At 47.5% G+C, this 18341-nt stretch overlaps 1 protein-coding gene across 1 annotated transcript in view; it reads right to left on the minus strand.

Moving 5' to 3' along the window:
- The window catches only part of PWP1 (PWP1 homolog, endonuclein), a 327492-nt gene that overhangs the window by 169253 nt on the left and 139898 nt on the right, over positions 1 to 18341 (minus strand). The window lies entirely within an intron of this gene.

Here is an 18341-nt window from a genome sequence, read left to right on the forward strand (position 1 = left end):
AAACATAAAACAATTCATCATCCTATATATGCACATAAACTTAACAGAAAGAGGGAGCAAGTTAATAACTGGTGGTTTAGGGAAGGGATATCACAGAAGTGAACTTTTGATTTAGTCCCCTGCACATCAACAAGCTAACAAGGAACAAATCCCAAGTTATTTTTGCTCAGTGCTGTAGATAGCGGTCAAAGGTTTTGAAAAGAAAATGTTACTTACCCTGTAGGCATCTGCTCATAGTAAGTAGTGCTGTAGATTCACATGCTCTGCATACTCCACCCATCTTGTGGTGGGCTCAGATATTCGCAAGTTGTTTTTCTTCAAAGAAGTCTTTCGAGTCATGCGCTATGGTGACTCTTTCTGTAGCTTGATATGCACATGAGCATTGCCTCCCCGCTAGACTGTTTTCCTCAGTGGGTGAGAGTAGTATGGAGTGGTGAGTGAACATTATATGATGCACATCACATGTGCATTGCACAAAGAAGATCAGAGCTGAACGAGTGATGAGATCTGTGGTCAGAACCACACGCTTACAGATGCTTATAGAGGAAGTAACGTTTTCCGTTCGTAGCATATGTTGCTCTAGATACGCATGCTCTGTACAGACTGTAAAGCAGTAACTTCCTATAAGCCATGGCTAGCGTGTGGAAGATGTAGATTTCTGAAATAGGTTCTTTAAGAACGTTTGTCCAAACCATAGTTAGTAGTGTTTAGTAAAAGTGTGGGGTTGACCATGAAGCAACCTTACACGTTGGCTAGGGAAATGTTCTCTAAGGCGGCCAAGGTGATCCCTTCGTGTTGGTAGAGTGGGCCCTAGAGTTAACAGGGAAGACATTTGTATGCCTTTTTTTTTTCATAGCAAGTTTGTATGCACTTGACTATCCGTCCAGCAATTCTTGCTTTAGATATAGGTTGCCCCTTGTGAGGCCTTGCAAAGGCCACAAACAGCTGGTCTTACGTGAGAAAGGATTTGCTTCTATCTAAGTAGTACATGAGAGGGCACTTTACATCTAGGGTGGTTGGGGAAAGAAGGCTGGTAGCTCTATGGTCTGATTGAGATGGAAATGGGAAACCACTTTAGCAAGGATATTAAGGTTTTTCCTGAGCATTATTCTTTTACTGTGAACTTGGATGAAAGGTACTTGCAGTGTGAGGGATTACTGATGTAAAGAAGTGATCGCAACCAGGAAGGCTACTTTCCGGGAGAGGTACTGGAACTGACAAGAATCTAAGAGCGGGTGATGACCATGAGTCTGATCAGGACGATATTAGGATTCCATGCTGGTGCTTACAGAAGCCTGTTGGGGAACAACTCTTTTGAAGCAGTCCATGAATGCCTTTATTACAGAAATGCAGAAGAGTGAGTAATGTTCCACATTATGAATGCCTGCGGCAGCAGCTGCTACAAGAAACAAAATCAAAGTGAAGGCTAGACCTCGCATCTGGAAGTGGAGGTGGAAGAAGAGGAGGAGGAGGTATGTAATGATATCCTGTACTGCAAGTTTAGATGGTCTGGTTTTTTAGCTATGCAGTAATGGACTTTGCTGTGTAGCATGCCTATGCGGTAAGTCTATAGGACTCCCACAGGATCTCCCTGTATTCTTTGGAGAGCGACAGGTAACCATATTCTATTTGATTCCTGGTGACAAGGTCCAGTGTGTTAGGGAGCCTCTTGTGTGGGCTGACTGACATCTTTAGTAGGGCTGAATACCATGGCTGTCTGGTGACAGCCATGGTGACAGCCACCATGATGAGAATTCTGATGCATCTTCACCACCATCATTGTAAAGAGCAGGAGAGGCAGAAAAGCATGAGCAAAGATTCCTGACCAGTTGATCTATAAGGCAAGGACCGAGGGTGAGGGTACGTGGAGGCAAAGATTTGGCAATTTTCATTTTCGGGAGTAGTGAACAGGTCTACATTGGGAGTGCTCCTGTGCTGGAACTACTGGGGCAGGACTTGCTGGAGGAGTACCCACTTGTGGGCTTGTTGATGCGTCCTGCTTAGCAATTCTGCCAGGTAATTGTACACCCCCGGTAGGTACTCCAACGAAGGAATGTGGAGGTGAAGCTCCCAATGCCAGATTGTCTGAAGTAGAAGACAAAGGGAGAGGGATGGGTATAAGACAAAGGAAGGAGTGGGTGACCCCCTGTTTTTGCAACTAATAACTGGCAGTCGTGCATGCCTGATAAGGACCACTTTTCCTCGATGAGTAGTATTGAAAGCCTTGAGGGCGAGGTGTATTGCTGAAAGATGGAGGTAACTGATATGATGGCTCTGCTGCTGTGGAGTCCACACACTGTGCACTGCACTGTATTCTGAACGATATGGGCTCCCCAAATGGCTTGAGAGGCATCCATGGTAATGGTGACTTGGGGAATGGGGTTTAGGAAAGGCCTGCCCTAAAACAAATTGTTACTGTTACACTACTGTAGAGAAGGATGGATGCTGGCAGTTCCCAAAATTACATCATCCATCTGACCCTCCACATGTGACCTCTGTGCTGAAAGGTACTTTTACCATGGGTGCATGTGCAGCTGGGCCTGGTGGACCTTAATGATGCAAAAGACCATCATTCTCAACAGGCACATAATAATTCTGACCGTTAGGAGACAGTGTGGATGAAAAAGAAGTACACCCTGGCTGAAGGCTGCAACCATTTGGTGGCCTAGGTAGGTTTTTCCGGTGACACAGTTAAGCACTGCCAATACAAAGTGTTGGATCTAGAGGGGTTATAAATCGGACTTGGGCACATGTATGGTGAATCCGAGGTTGTGGAAAAGTGAGATGGTCAACTGTATGTGCCGGAGGCACTGCCGACTGCTTCAATCCTTGATCAGCCAATCATCAAGAAAGGAAAAAACATGCATATTTACCTTAAATAAATAAAAAGACCAGAAGCGTTTGACAAAACAGGAACAAGATGGTTTGATTTAACACTGTGGCCGGGAGAGCCTGGACAGAGTGCATCTACTCAGAATCTCTTGATGTACAAGGGTTATGGCCGTCAATTTATACAGTTCATGAGGTACAATAAAAAATTCTTTACATTCCAAAAAAGCATTTCTGTTGTAAATCAACAAACGCGGACCTTTGATAAGGTCATAGATATCTCTTGACCTTGGAGAAAGCTAGTGTGGGCCTGAGTGTATTATCCAGATGTCCAGCATGCAGCGCACATGATCACTACATCTGGTGTGCCTGTCGTATTCCGATTGGTACAGAATGCCTATCTACATGTGGCATCTAACTTTACGGTATTTCTGAGGAACGCAATGTTGTATGGCGTTTTAGGATCCAAGCGAATTTTCCTGATTCATGCCCTTATATAGGTACAATTCACATTGCCCTAATCTAGGCACAGAAATCATTCCCTTATTTAGACATAGCTCATGCAGTCCAAATACAGGCATGGCTACTTCCACCCGTACCAAAACGTCACGACGACTTCTTGGAAAATCGGCTTAAGCAGTCAGGGACCTCCCCTTGCTTGAATATTGATTTGTCCAAGAACTCATGTACTTTACAAAGAACTACTTTTCCCTTGGGGTTCTTTACAAAGTGATACTATCAGAACATAAATAATAGATACACTGCTAGTGAATCTATTGTGACCATCTAAAGAGTATGATACAAATTAAAGCTAGCCTCTTATTTTGAACCGCTATATTAAACTTAATGTGTGGATGACTGCAGCGCGTATAACTTATAACACTGTGCTCGGTAAATTTCTGCTGCCCTTTCTTAGCACGTGTGAGTTATCAAACCGAAGTATATTCTTTTGGGCATAATTTTGAATGCAACTCTATCTGGGACCTTATTGTTGACACTCAAACAAATATCGCGCTTAAACAGTTTAAACAAACCGGTCAGAGTTAACTTGCATATTCAGTTGAGTATCATGCTCCACAAGGTGCATAAGGATATGAATAAACCACCTTTTAGACCCATAGTTTCAGCATGTGGCTCTATTTCAGAACCCATTGGAAAATATGTTGACTGGTACCTGCAACCTCTGGTTCAAAAATGGGTGACTCATGTTAAAGACACCACATCTTTCCTGAATACCTTGACTACAATAAACAGAGATCATATCAGCGACTGGTGGTTATGCACTGTAGACGTTATAGCGCTCTATACATCAATTCCTCACAATGAAAGCCTGGAAGCCTTTGAGTGGTGCATGTTAAACAATGACATGGAAGATGTAAATAAAGTTTTCCTATTAGAATGACTGCATTTCGCATTGTACCATAGTTACTTCCAATGGCAGAATAAGTTCTACGGTCAATGCAACGGAACATCAAAGGGATTTGCAGGGGCACCGTCCTATGCAAATATCTTTATGGCGAAATTCGAGTCCCAACACATCCTCCGGAATGGATTAAAGATATTGTATTATTTAAAAGATACATAGACGATATTTTCATCATATGGAAAGGAAATGAAAACCCGCCGAAAAAGAACATTGTGGAGTTGAACTCACACCATGAACGCTTTAAATTCACCTACTCACTGGATAAACAGCAAATATTTATCCCTTGATGTACTGATTGAGAATAACACCATTAAAACCAAGGTACATACAAAAAAAATGACCGGAACACATGTTTGCAGTTTTCAGAGCTTTCATCAAGAATCCCTGAAGAAACATTTACCACTCTTGCAATTTATTAGACTCAAACGCATCACCTCTGACCCCACTGAAGTGACTGCTACGATTAACAATCAAGCATCTAAATATCTCAAACGTGGTTATCCTAAAGATGTAATCGAAAGATCAATTACAAAAGTGAGCCAACTGAACAGAGAATCTTTACTATCACCTAAAGTTCCCAAAGTCAAAACACTGACTGTTTGTGTTCTGAAATATTCCACACAAGCCAACACAATTAAAAATATATTTAAGAAACAGTGGGCACTAATCCATTCAAACCTGATTCACTTTAGCATTTCAACGGTCTAAGAAACTTAAAGAGTTTTAAATATGAAAAACCTAAGAAAACAATTCAGAAAGGCATGCAGAGATGTGAGAACTGGGTTCACTGCAATAACGTTATGGTCTGCAATGAATTTATTACCCAATTAAAGGCAACGAAATACACTTATATTACTCGAGCACATGTGACACGAAAAACGTGATATACAACATCAAATGCCCATGTGGCAAGATTTATGTCTGTCAAACCGAAAGGAAAATTAAAATCAGGATGACTGAACATAAAAGCAGTATAAGAATGAAAAACATGAAGTCTACAGTAGTGGCACATTGGCAGGAAGCCGTTCATCAAATATCACAAGCCAAATTTACAGTATTAGAAGCAGTGGAACAACGTTGTGACACAGATCCACAAAAACATTTATTGAGAGCTGAATTCTTTTGGATTACAAATTTGAACTCTTTGCAACCATATGGAATGAACGATCGAGTAGAACTCTCTTGCTTTTTATAAGACTGCGATGGACATAAAAAAGAGGTTTGTTGGACTCTGCACAACCTGTAATATTTGAGCATAATGATTGAACCAGCACGACTTACAGTTCTTAAGTTTTCCGCCTTCGCTATATTTGTTATAGTAGATTTTAAGGCGGTCACCAGATCGCATTTTGTATATTCAGCATCTTTAAGAGTATAATTATTCTTAGGCACTATCCAACATGGTCAAAGAATTTTATTTTGTAACCGCCCTTCGTTATTATGTGTTTACCACAGACGAACGAGGTATCGCGTCAGTGCATTTAACTATTTTCAAGATTGTATCCATAAACGTACACAGAATTTTCTTATATATCGGCAAATATTACTATGTATTAGTTCCAATATATCGCGCATTGCCAGTTTCTGTTACATCAGTTTTTATGATTATGCATCCCTACAAGAGGATGGCCGACTTTAACAAATGACTTGAAGTCAATAGGTAGCATTTCACCCTGATCACGTGTCTAAGGAACGTTCTTAATCGCTCCATGATAGGGAGATATTGAGACATGTAACCTCCCAGAGTGAAAACCAGGAAGTGAGAGCCCTCGCGATCACGCTATCCGCACATGAAACATGACTGAATATGTAAGTTAACTCTGACCGGTTTGTTTAAACTGTTAAATTAAGCATAATATTTGTTTGAGTGTCAGCAATAAGGTCCCAGATAGAGTTGCACTCAGAATTATGCCCAAAAGAATATACTCCGGTTTGATAACTCACACGCTCTAAGAAAGGGCAACATGAATGAACTTCTCGCGCCGAGCACAGCGTTATAAATTATACGCGCTGCAGTCATTAGGTTTAATATAGCGGTTCAAAATAAGAGGCTAGCTTTAATTCGTATCATACTCTTTAGATGATCACAATAGATTCAACAGCAGTGTATCTATTATTGCTGTTCCAATAGTATCACTTTGATGATTATGTTGAAAATCTTATAATGCTTGATCAATACACGTCTAATGTTTTGTTTAGAATTAAATTCTGGATAATAGGCTGACCTAGCTTTATGTACCATTACAGACCCCTGAGGAAGGGTCCGTGATTCGACCTGAAATGCATTGGGTTTTATTAATTGGTTTGATGATAAAGTTCACAAAAAGTAACTGAATGAATTTCACCATGAAGTAATGGATGATTCAATAAATGAATATTATGATTCAACTTTGAGGGGGCGTGGCCTTGAGCCGTCGATGGTGGACGTGTAGTTCCCCAGCTCCGTCCTAAGCCCTAAATACAAGCGGAATATCCTGCACTCCACTGACTGCAACCCACCTGATTCCTGCACAGGTTGTCTCCGGGAGCGAGCGGCGTGAGGCGGTACGGTGTAAATCCTCTTGGCCCACACCATCGGCGAGTTCCAGCGGCGGAGCCTGTTGCGGCCTGTGGGTCGGAGTGAAGCCTCGGCCTAAAGTGATTGGCCTGCCCGACCAACCCCCTACTGCCTTCGCGGTCCAGTCGGGACCCCGGAATAGACCTATCCTGCACTGCAAGCCGAGACTCCAGCGTGCCGTGCGGTGCCCCACCCTGACTGAGGCTCCGCTGCTCCCCGCTCGGTCGCTTTGCCCCTGGCCGACCGCCCTGCTGCGAGGCCCTTTCGGGATTCGGGAGCACTCCCGGACCGGCCACCCGCCCGCCCGCGCAGCTAGTGGAACTCCTGCATTTCGCCGCATAGACCAGGACTGGGGAGCGGGCGGCACACACAACCTGCTGCCACCACCGGGAGCCCGGTTTCACCCTGCTTTGGCTGAGCACAACGCATCGCGGATCGGCCCGGCCTCACCAAAATCCTGGCGCCATCTTGTTTACACACCAACGCTTGGACGAGACCCTCGGGCCCTGGCAGTCTCGCCTCGCCTACCTCCGAACCACCAGCCGGAGGACCTAGGACGATGACTCTGCACGGGGTGTCGCGCATAGAGGACACGCGGACCCCAGATACACGGGCCTGAGGTGAGGAAGTGCGCCACGGGCCTTGGCGCCCTACCGCGGCGCTACAGTCCCGACCTTTGCCGCGCTCCCGGCTGGTGCGATAAGCTCACTCTGCAGTGACCTGGACCCCACCATCTCTCCCCCACAACCGCCTCTACAGGACCGGGGTCACACCTGCCCATAGAAACATCGGTGGAAAATCGGCCCACCCTACGTTGGCGCCCCGCCTGGGTAGCCTACACTGTCCCTGCCAGCCCTGGGGTCTTCGCTACATCCGCCTCTCCCAACACATAGCGGACCTCCCATAGCCACTGCCGGACACTTGGAGGGACTGCGGCGGTCTGCTGCATCCACCACAGTGCCACCCTGCTAACGAGATCCATGGGCAGACACAGGGGCAGGCCTCAGGACCAGGGCGCTCAGACGGACGTACAGTCCACGGGCTCTGACGACCCGCTGGCCTCCTCCAACATGGACATCATCCCACCGACCGGTAAGGGATCGCAGGACGCCAAGCTAGATCTGATCCTGAATGAAATACGTGCGACGCGCGAAGCGCTAGAATCGCGCATAGACAGCATGGCGACTGGCCTGTCCCTACTGAAGGCTGACCATAACAAGTTGGCGGAACGGGTGGCGGAGCAAAAAATAGCGCTAGGCGACCTCATCCCACAGCAGACGGAACACTCCACGAAATTGGAAAGCGTAGAGAAGCAGCTCAAGCAACTATGGGATAGAGTGGACGATGCTGAAGGACGTGCCCGCCGCAACAACGTCCGCATCCTGGGCATTCCGGAGAGAAGCGAGGGGAGAGACCCCACCCAGTTCGTGGAGGACTGGCTACGGAAGCTGGTGGGCCAGAGAGACCTCACCGCCCTCTACAGTGTGGAACGGGCCCACAGGATGCCATCGCGACCCCCACAACCAGGGGCACCTCCTCGCCCCGTGATCGCTCGTCTCCTCCACTTCAGAGACTGAGACACCGTCCTACGAGCGGCCAGGGAGGAAGCGCCAATACGCTTCGAGGATAAGAATATATCGGTCTACCCTGATTTCACACCCACGGTGCAACGGGCCAGGTCCACCTTCATGGGAGTGAAACGCAAATTGAGGGACAGGAATATGAAATATGCACTTCTGTTCCCTGCTCGGCTCAAAATACTATATAACAACAGGTCCCATTTTTTCGACTCGCCTGAGGAAGCAGAGGAATGGATGGAGGTCACTCTGACCCCGCCGGACTCACAGGACCCATTCGCAGATCGCCGCAGCGACACCCACAGGGGCTCGCCAGGCCGACGGAACAACACTCACAGCCCCGACCACCATTCATCCCACGGAGCATCGGCGACGACGCATCCCCCTGGACGTCAGACGTCAGACGTCATCATCTCCGCAGCAACGACTAACAGAGGTGACAGCCTGCAGCTCTTCCCGAAGATCACAGCCCAGATGGCGGCGGAGTTCTGAACCACGACACAATTGATCCTCTCCGGGTGGTAACGTAGAACTGATCCCCTCCTTCACATTTGGTGGGTTGTATAGGGGCCCATTCTACTGTGGGCTATCATGTCCACGCGGGCCGTTCAGTGACAGTCGACGGAGGTCTACCACCCCCAATATGCACACGAACTTACCTGACTTGTGCCCACGTTGGGCACCATGGTTTGGCTCCTGGGCACGTTGGCTTGGGGACCTATTTGTTCAAGGGTTACAAGTTTGCGGGACACTCACTTTCTAGCACAGCAGGACATTTGGGGTCACCCAGTTGTTTCACATTGCCGCACCACACAGATGGTAATGGGGCCTCTTAACAATTACCAATTGTGCACCTGGAACGTGCGTGGCATGGGATCAGTGCACAAACGACATAGAATCCTTGCACAACTTAACCGCAGAGGGACACAGATTGCTTGCTTGCAAGAGACACATTTGAACGCTGCTGAAGCGGTGAAATTGCGAAAGAAATGGAGGGGACAGCTCTTTGCTACCTCCTATTCTGCATTCTCAAGGGGGGCGGCGATTTGGCTCCGTGGCTCTCTTCCCTTCCAGATGCTGGAGCAAAGGATTGATCAGGAGGGTCGTTATGTATTTGTACGGGGACTGTTGGATGGGGAGGCGGTTGTCATTGGATGTGTGTACTCACCGAACGCAAACCAGTCGGAATTTTTGTTAACTGTCAACAGGGTACTTGCAGATTGGGCTGATCACCGCTGGATCATAGGGGGTAATTTCAATGCTGTGCTTGATGTTATGCTAGATAGGTCACACCCCCCCCTTGCAGGCTGCCGAGAGCAGGAAACAGGCAGACGCGCTTAAGAGTTGGGCTGAGGGCTGGGATTTGGCAGATGCGTGGCGCAGCACACACCCCCCGGAAAGGGAATACACTTTTTTCTCCCCTCCCCACCAGCTTCACACCAGAATTGACCATGTTTTCTGCTCCCGCTCCCTTACAGCACTGATTGTCCAGACCCAACATATGGGGAAAACCCTATCAGACCACAACCCCGTGGACTTTACATGGCAGTGGGGTAGGAGGCTGGCTCCCATCCCGACTTGGCGACTGTCTCCTGATCTCCTTGAGGATTCGGTCTTCCGGTCCTCCTTGTCCGACACTATAGACACCTATTTCTCAACGAACGCGAACACAGCCAGCTCCCGGCAGATAGAATGGGACACTTTTAAAGTCTGTCCTAGGGGGACTGCTATGACCACCAGGGTGGGCAGGAAACGGGAGGTGATCAGCCAATTGAAGGAGGTGGAGGGCTCACTAGCGTCCCTAGAGAATGAAGCAGCAGGCACCAATGCACCCTTTACACCACTGCAAGAGGCTCACATTAGGCATGTAGAACTACTGGAAGACCTGCGGCTTCTAGACTATAGGGAATACACGAATAGGCAGCATACACAGACAGACCGAGCCAGTCCCCTACTAGCCCGCCTCCTACGGGACTCCCCGATCAGCCACCCCATCTTGAGGATCTTAGACCAGACAGGCCGCTCCGCTACCACCCAAATAGGGATTAATACCGCGTTTAAGGACTATTACACCACGCTGTACAGCCCCCCACAGCCCTTATCAGGGCCCGCATTCGCGACCTTCATGATGGGCCTAGATCTCCCACAACTCACTGACAACCAGAACAAAGACCTGAAGCGTTCTATTTCAGTAGCAGAAATTAGGCAGGCAATACGAGCTCTCCCGAAGGGTAAGGCCCCCGGAACAGATGGCCTACCAGCTGAATTCTACGCAACATACATAGACCTCCTGGCCCCGCGGTTACACACAGTTTATCTGGAAGCCCTACGTACAACCTCTCTACCGCAATCATCCATGCAAGCACTGATCACGTCCCTCCTGAAAGCGGCCAAAGATGGTCTGCAGATGGCCGATTACAGACCCCTGTCCCTTCTCAATACTGACTCCAAAATATTGAGCAAGGTGCTGGCGACGAGGCTTGTGCAATATGTGCCGCAGCTGGTCCACCCGGATCAATGTGGTTTTGTAACGGGCCGTAATACAGCCATGAACCTTAGGCGCTTAGCCCAGCTCATGCTCGGAGACCATGTGGACACAGGCTCCGAAGGCTGCATATCTCTGGATTTAAAATAAACGTTCGATTCCTTAAGATGGGACTATATGTTCGCCACCCTGTTAAAATTCGGAATACCGCCCGAATTTCTCGCTTGGGTCAGATTGCTATACACCATCCCCACGGCTAGGGTGCGTACCTCCAATCAAATCTCAGGTCCCATAGCTATAGCAAGAGGCACCAGGCAGGGCTGCCCGCTCTCCCCTCTCCTCTTTGTCCTTGCCCTCGAACCATTGCTCTATAGGCTCAGGTCGATGGCCCCCCGCTATGGCATACAACGGCATGGTACGGAGCACATAGTATCCGCGTACGCGGATGATATTATATTATATCTTCGTGACCTGAGGGGCGACTTGAGCCCTGTTTCCCAGGTTTTTGAGGACTTTAGAGCGATCTCAGGCCTCACCATTAGCGAGTCTAAGTCCTATGGGTTCACCTTTGCAGCCACAGGCGGGTCGGCCCCCTTCCATTTGCCCCTCATGAATTCCAGATGGCGGAAACCACCTTCCGATACCTCGGGATACAGATATACAGAGAGGCGGATATGATGATAGACGGCAACCTGGGGAGGGCCATCAGAACGCTGAAGTCACAAATTCAGTTCTGGCTAACATTGCCGCTCTCGATACCCGGCAGGGTGGCAATATCCAAGATGGTGATGCTCCCTCGTCTCATCTACTACTTCACCAATTTTCCGTTCCAGATCCCAGCGGCAACATTTAAGACCCTCGACTCCCTACTCACCGAACTTGTGTGGGGACATGGTCGCAGGCGCATAGGTCTGGCCAAATTGCAGCTCCCCTCCGACTCCGGTGGCATGGGCTTACCGGACTTCAGAGCTTACAATTATGCGTGTCAGCTACAATGGCTGGCTTATTGGGTGGCAGGCCGCAATCTCCATGAGATTAATGTTTAAAAGAACGACCATGCTAGAGTAGGGTGCACACCTTGCTCCTACCTGGCTCGGATCTACCAAGAAACGCCCCGCCGCTTCTCAGGCTGGCGATAACATACTGGCGGAAGGCATTAAAGTACACGTCCCCCGAGACACCTTATGCCCCCACGGTCCCCCTCTTGGGCATACCACTGGGTCCGGGAACACTCACGACGACCTTGCTGGAGCCCTGGCATGACGCAGGTGTGACACATGTGGGTGACCTGTTTGCGGAAGGGCACCTATTATCTTTCGAAGACTTCAGAACCACACAGGGCGTCCCCAGCGGCTCATTCCTTATGCACGCCGGACTCCGCCATTATGTAACACGCAAATGGTCACCTGACGGGCGGGAGCCTGTTACGAACCCTCTCGTCACAATGCTCTACCTCATGGGCACAGGCGGCCATCTGACCAGGTGGCTCACAGCTAGCATCAAAACGGGGAGGGCACTTACGCTGTCACCGCTTCGGGCGGCATGGGAAGCGGATATTGGAAGGCCACTGAGAGACAAAGAGTGGGAGCGCATACTTCAGTTCCCCAAAAAAGTGTCTAGGAACCCCAAATACAAGTTCATCCAACTAATGTTGTTACATAGAGCCTACCTGACCCCGCACCGCCTCCACGTGATGTTCCCTGCATCCAAAAGCAACTGCCCCCGATGCGATGCTGACGACGCATCGCTGGTACATATGCTGTGGCAATGCCCTAAACTGGGGTATTTCTGGACTACTGTCCATGACTCGCTCGAGAGGGCTGGTACTCTGTCCCGATCACCTACACTGGAACATACACTCCTAGGGCTGGGGCCATCAACACGCACCAGAACCGTGGCGACGCGCTTCTCAGATCTGGCCCTGTTGCTGGCGAAGCGTGCCATCACAATGAGATGGAAATCATCCAAACCGCCCAGCCCTGACCTATGGCAGGCGGAGGTAGTGCGCTGGGGTAAGGCAGAAGGTGAAGCACTGCAGCGCGAGGAAAGTAGGGGCCTCCGAAAAACGCCGATCTCACTGGAATGGTTTAACACATTGGGGGCATTTGAGGTTGGAGATGATGAGGATGGAGGGGACACACATGGCTAGCCACTTGAGGTACAATTATGCCCTGATTCACTCTTCCATGCACGGACACTGCCTACGGTGCACTGCGATAGGGTACGGGTAGCCCCGACCCATTGAACACACTACCCCACCCTACCTGTGTGTTCACTCTGACCTACGTGTTACTGCATCAGGGGTGACCCAATTGTCGATATCTCAGTTATATGCCTGTTGAGAGAGTGTCGGGTGGGATTTCTTAGGGGTGGAGGGTGGGAACGGGTACGAACGGGGTTCGTTTGTTTGTTCTGGTTTGACGACAAAATGGAAAATCGACTTCACTCTAACTATATATGCTCTGGGCAAACGCATGCATGTATCACCAGGATTATTACTGAACTCGTATATGAAAATGTATGCATGTTACTGCTCTCCATACTATGCTAATAAAAAGATTTTGTTTTAAAAATGATTCAACTTTGAGAAGTTTATGAAGCATATATTTGAATCTGGAAGAAATACGGTAAGAAACATTTCTGTTTCAAGTTTAACTTGCACACATCCTGGGATTCGGGGTCCCGGACCCACTCAGTTCAGAATTTATCAGTTCAGAATTTATAACGGCACTGTTGGGCACAGTGCAACGGATGTTCCGCACAATTTGAATGATCATAAATTTTGAGTTTAACATTGTTGAACACGAGTGCACGGAGATAAAAAAACTGGGATATCTGAAAGTACCAAGTCTAAAGCTTTGTACCATTAACTTGCCCATGTGTAAGCTGTTATGTTCATCAGTAGCTATGTGTTAAAGGTCTACATACTTGTTTAAAGGAGACACTGCACAACCATAAATGTAAACAGGACATGGTGACCCTCAACAGGTTTCCTTTACTTGGCGACCATGGTTATTGAAGAAGATTTTAACCCAAAAAGAAAACCTTTGCTCACCCACAGCCCCTGCTGTGACTGATCTATTTATGAATATTACCAGTTAGGCATTACCAACAACTAAAAGGCAGCAATCACAAATGTTATCTTCTACTGATGGTGAAGGAGTTTTTCCAAGCGTAGGGTGCAGGAAAGTGCCTCTTTTTGCATGGTTGCCCCCACTTTCTGCCTACTGTTGATGCACTTTGACTGAGTATGCTCTGGGTTCCTGCCAATCAGGTACCCAGGCCCTATGTTCTTTCCATAAACTGTACTGTTGCAAAACCCAATTGGAAACTCTCCGGCCACATGTAAGTCCCTTGTAAAATGTATCATAGGTACCAAGGGCACTATGACCAGGGAAGGCCTCTAAGGGCTGCAGCACTTATTACGGTCACCCTCAGAGGCCCTGTACCTTTACACACATACATTGCCATGACAGGCTGCGCTTTGGTGCAGAGCAAAGTGAAGAGTCAACATGGCACACATCCCTGTGTGCCATGCCTACAATCAACTGCCCTTGGATAGGTAAGCCACCCTTCTAGCTGGGTGCACTATACCAGTTGTGAGGGTATAGGTGCATGAGCCCTGTACTTCTACAGTGTCTAAGTCCATTCTTAGACATTGTCTGTGCAGTAATGCCATAAAGAGTATATAGTCTGGGAGTTTGTCATTACGAACTCCACAGCACCATGATGGCTTAACTGAAAACTGGGAAGTTTGATATCACACTTCTCAGCACATTAAGCCCACACTGATGCCAGTGTGGGATTTAATGAACAATGCACTCAGAGTGCATCTTAGAGATGCCCCCGAAAAACAACCTAACTCTAGTGTCCTGGCTGAGAGGCTGCTCACCAGCTGCCACCACCTGGGCAGGGTCCACAAAGGGAAAGCTTCAAAGGCTTGCTGACTTTGTGAGCTAACCCAGCCATTTGCTGCTCCCAGCAACTGGCCTCCACCGGTTCTGACCCCCACTTTGGGTGGGAGAATCAGCTGGAAAACCAAGTTAGGAGTAGAAGTGTGCCCAACTTTGCCAACCCCACCCCTCAGGCAGGGGAGGCGAGGTGAAGTGCTACTCTCAGTCGCCGCCATCTTGAAGATGCGGAGAACCAGCCAACCAGAGCAAGGCTTATGCCCCCCTTCCACTGGAGGGTGGCATAATAGGGGTTGTACCCACCCCAAGGAAGGGACCCATTGGTCCTGAACTGTACCTAGCTGTAACGCCCCTAAAGTTAGTATTTAGAGGCAACCCTTAACCTTGCATCCTCAGAGTAGAAGAGAGAAGAATAAGGACCGAAGATGCCGTGCTGAAAGAAGAGGAGGAGGACACCAACTGACTTGGCCCCAGCATTACTGGCCTGTGCTGACCTCTGCATGCTCCATGCAAAATCCCGGTGTGTCCAGCAGTCCCCCAGAACCTGGGGGACCGGCCCTGCCTTCCCAAACCAGACTTTGTCTCCCACGAGGACAGTATTTGCTCACCCACAGACTCTGGCTCCGGCCAAATCGACAAATCTCTCCCACTCTGCACCCGACGCCCACGGCCCGAGTTCAAGTGGCCCAATACCACGAGCAGGTCTCCATGGCGATCCTGACCTGGGATCTGGTGATTCCTGACCTACCTCAAGTCTCCAACCGATGCCTGCAGCCCATTTCTGGAGGATCCCCCTGACTGAGACCAGAGCCGGTAAAAAGAACCGATGCCAAAAGACACCCTTGCACCAGACGTCCCACGGCCTTGCTGGCCCAACCGACAGTGTCCCGACATCTCAAGACAGCCCAACTTACCCCTCCAACCAGTGGTCGCCTCCAGATGATCTTCGTCCCCGACCCTGCGGTGTTTGTTGCAACTGGAGAAACCCCATTGAAAACAACAAGGCACCCGACGCCAAAACCGCACCCTTCACCCGGCCGCCTCTGTGCTGCAGTGGGTGCACCTGGTATGCTAAATCGGATCCCCCTTTGCCCTGAGCATAAGTCCAGGAGCTTTGGTGCCACAACCTTGTGGCCTGCTCTTGAGCAGCCACTAATCGTAGGCCCCTATCCCCCATTGTATAACACTGGGCCTCAGCACTCTGCACCCGGCCGCCCTGTGCCGCTGAGGGTGATTTGAGAGTGCATCCTTGACCCTGGGGGAAATCTTGTTTGAACCCCAGAAGATCAACTCTCAAATCGAAGTACTTACCGTTAAACCAATAAAAAAAATTCTCCAATAGGACTGCATTGACTGCTTACTTTTGAAAAGTGTTTTAAGGGTGGAGTTAGTTTGTATGGGAACCTTAACCCCTTCCACGCTGATGACGAGCTGGGCTCGTCATTGCGTAGCCTCCTTGCACGCTGATGACGAGCCCAGCTCGTCACGTAACATGCGTTTTTTAAAATCTCAGCGTGCGAGCGGAATTCCGCTAGAGCGCATGAGGTTAAGAAACTGCATATGTACAAAAACTGATTTACTTACCTTTTCTATAGGAAGCTTCCCAATGTGATATTCTAGGCATATCACACTGAGTAGAAAAAGTTAACGTAAAAAGTAATCTGAAAAGTAATTTACAACGTAATGTCAGTAGTAACTGAAAAGTAATCCATTGTTTTATGAACAAGTGACTTGCCTGTAACCAATACAATTGCATTCAACTGCATTTAAACTGTATTTAACTGCATTATTCTTGCAAAGTATTATTACACTTACCAGTATTATTACACACGTACCTGTACAACTAAATAAGGTTTATTTACAAACAAATTGCTCTGAGTTCAGTCTTTGAGTGTGTGATATTTCTTGCCTGAGTGTGTACAATAAATGCTAAACACTACCCACTGACAAAGGCTTACTGCTCGCTCACACTACCACATATAGAGAGTAAGGTATTATTTACCTTTATCTCTGCCTACCTTTGGGGTTCCACTGGACTCTGTGCACACTATACCTTACTTTGGTATAGTACATAGAGAGCCAGCTTCCTACATAGGGTATTGGTTAGACACTAATACACCACTGATGCTTCAAAAAATATTTTTTACATTAATTGTGGAGAAGGTCGAGCCTATTAAAAACAACAAACTTCATTGTTATCTCCATGTTTTGCCTGGGACTACCTTGGAGCAATTAGATTGGATTTTCATGCAAGATAAACTCTTAATCATGGAACCAATTAATTCTGTTGTAGGCTATATAGAGGGTTTAGGAGCCAACCCCTACATTATTTGTGAATATATTCTTTGTTATTTGGAGTTGCAGCATGTACTTTTATATCTTTCGGTATGTGCTGGTTTAAACATTATTTAACAAAATGCACACAATTCATATAATGTATGTTTTATATGCTGTATGAAAGCACACAAAGGTTAATCTTTTTCCATTTTTCTGTATCAACAGATTTTGTAAAAAAAATATAGTGGCATACTTACCTAATTAAGGGTTTTTTATAACACTGAATTTAATCAATGCTTTGAGAATTACCTGAAATCAGCCCAACTCCAATTATGATTTCATCAATAAAGTGAAGTAAATATTATTAAAGAAGTATTAGAATAATAATTATTTTGTTTAAAGAGCTAATAAAATACTAAGGCCCAGATGTCCTAAGGCTTTGTGCTGGATGAACGAAGTGCATGGTATTTACTATCTACTGCAAAAAGTGTTTTATGGTGCCATCTTCTCAAAATAAAAAATGCTTTGCAGCACTTTGCTTCAAAGGGGCATTGAGGGTATGGATAGGCGCAATTACCTAGAGGTTTTGAAGCAAAGTCTGAACTGCCAAGATAGCCTGGACGGCTTTATGCCAAACAATATGCCTGCTACTGGACCAAGTATAAACATGGGACAGTTGTTCATTTGCACACAAACAAAAGTGTGCTTCAGTGTAAGGCACACATGCAATTTGTGGGATCCTTATGAGTTTTTCTAGGCAAAGGAATTTGCACTGGAAGTGTGCTAGTAATTTTCAGTCATGGGATTAGTAATTTTTTTTGCACCTGCAGAGAACCGCCGCAATAATAGTGGTTGCCAAGGGAGTTTGCAAGACGGACGAGGAACAGGGTTCCGACCTTTCTGGTGCACTCAAGAGGTCAGTAGGACCGTGTGTTAACCTCTACTAGCCTCTTGGATCCCTGTACAGCTACTTCCTGCAGTTTGAAGGCAACCATCACATTTCAAAACAAGTTCCTTTTATAATTGCGCATTATTTGCTGCTCTTGCTACAAACTCCAGCTGGGGCAGCATAACTTTCCTCCTCCAATATTCTGTTATTTGAGATATCTACCAAGACGTAAGTGGGTTTGCCCTTCAACATTACCCTGCCTCTGCATCAGACCTCCTCCGAATTCCTGTTTTTGGTGTCCACATCTTTTGAGGCTAGAATAATAGTGGGGTCAGCACATCTGGTCTCTGACAGAGGGCTGGGGAGATTCATTTAAAAACATAGTACTGT

The sequence above is a fragment of the Lissotriton vulgaris genome, chromosome 1_1 (assembly GCF_964263255.1).
Source record: "Lissotriton vulgaris chromosome 1_1, aLisVul1.2, whole genome shotgun sequence".
Taxonomy (NCBI): Eukaryota; Metazoa; Chordata; class Amphibia; order Caudata; family Salamandridae; genus Lissotriton; species Lissotriton vulgaris.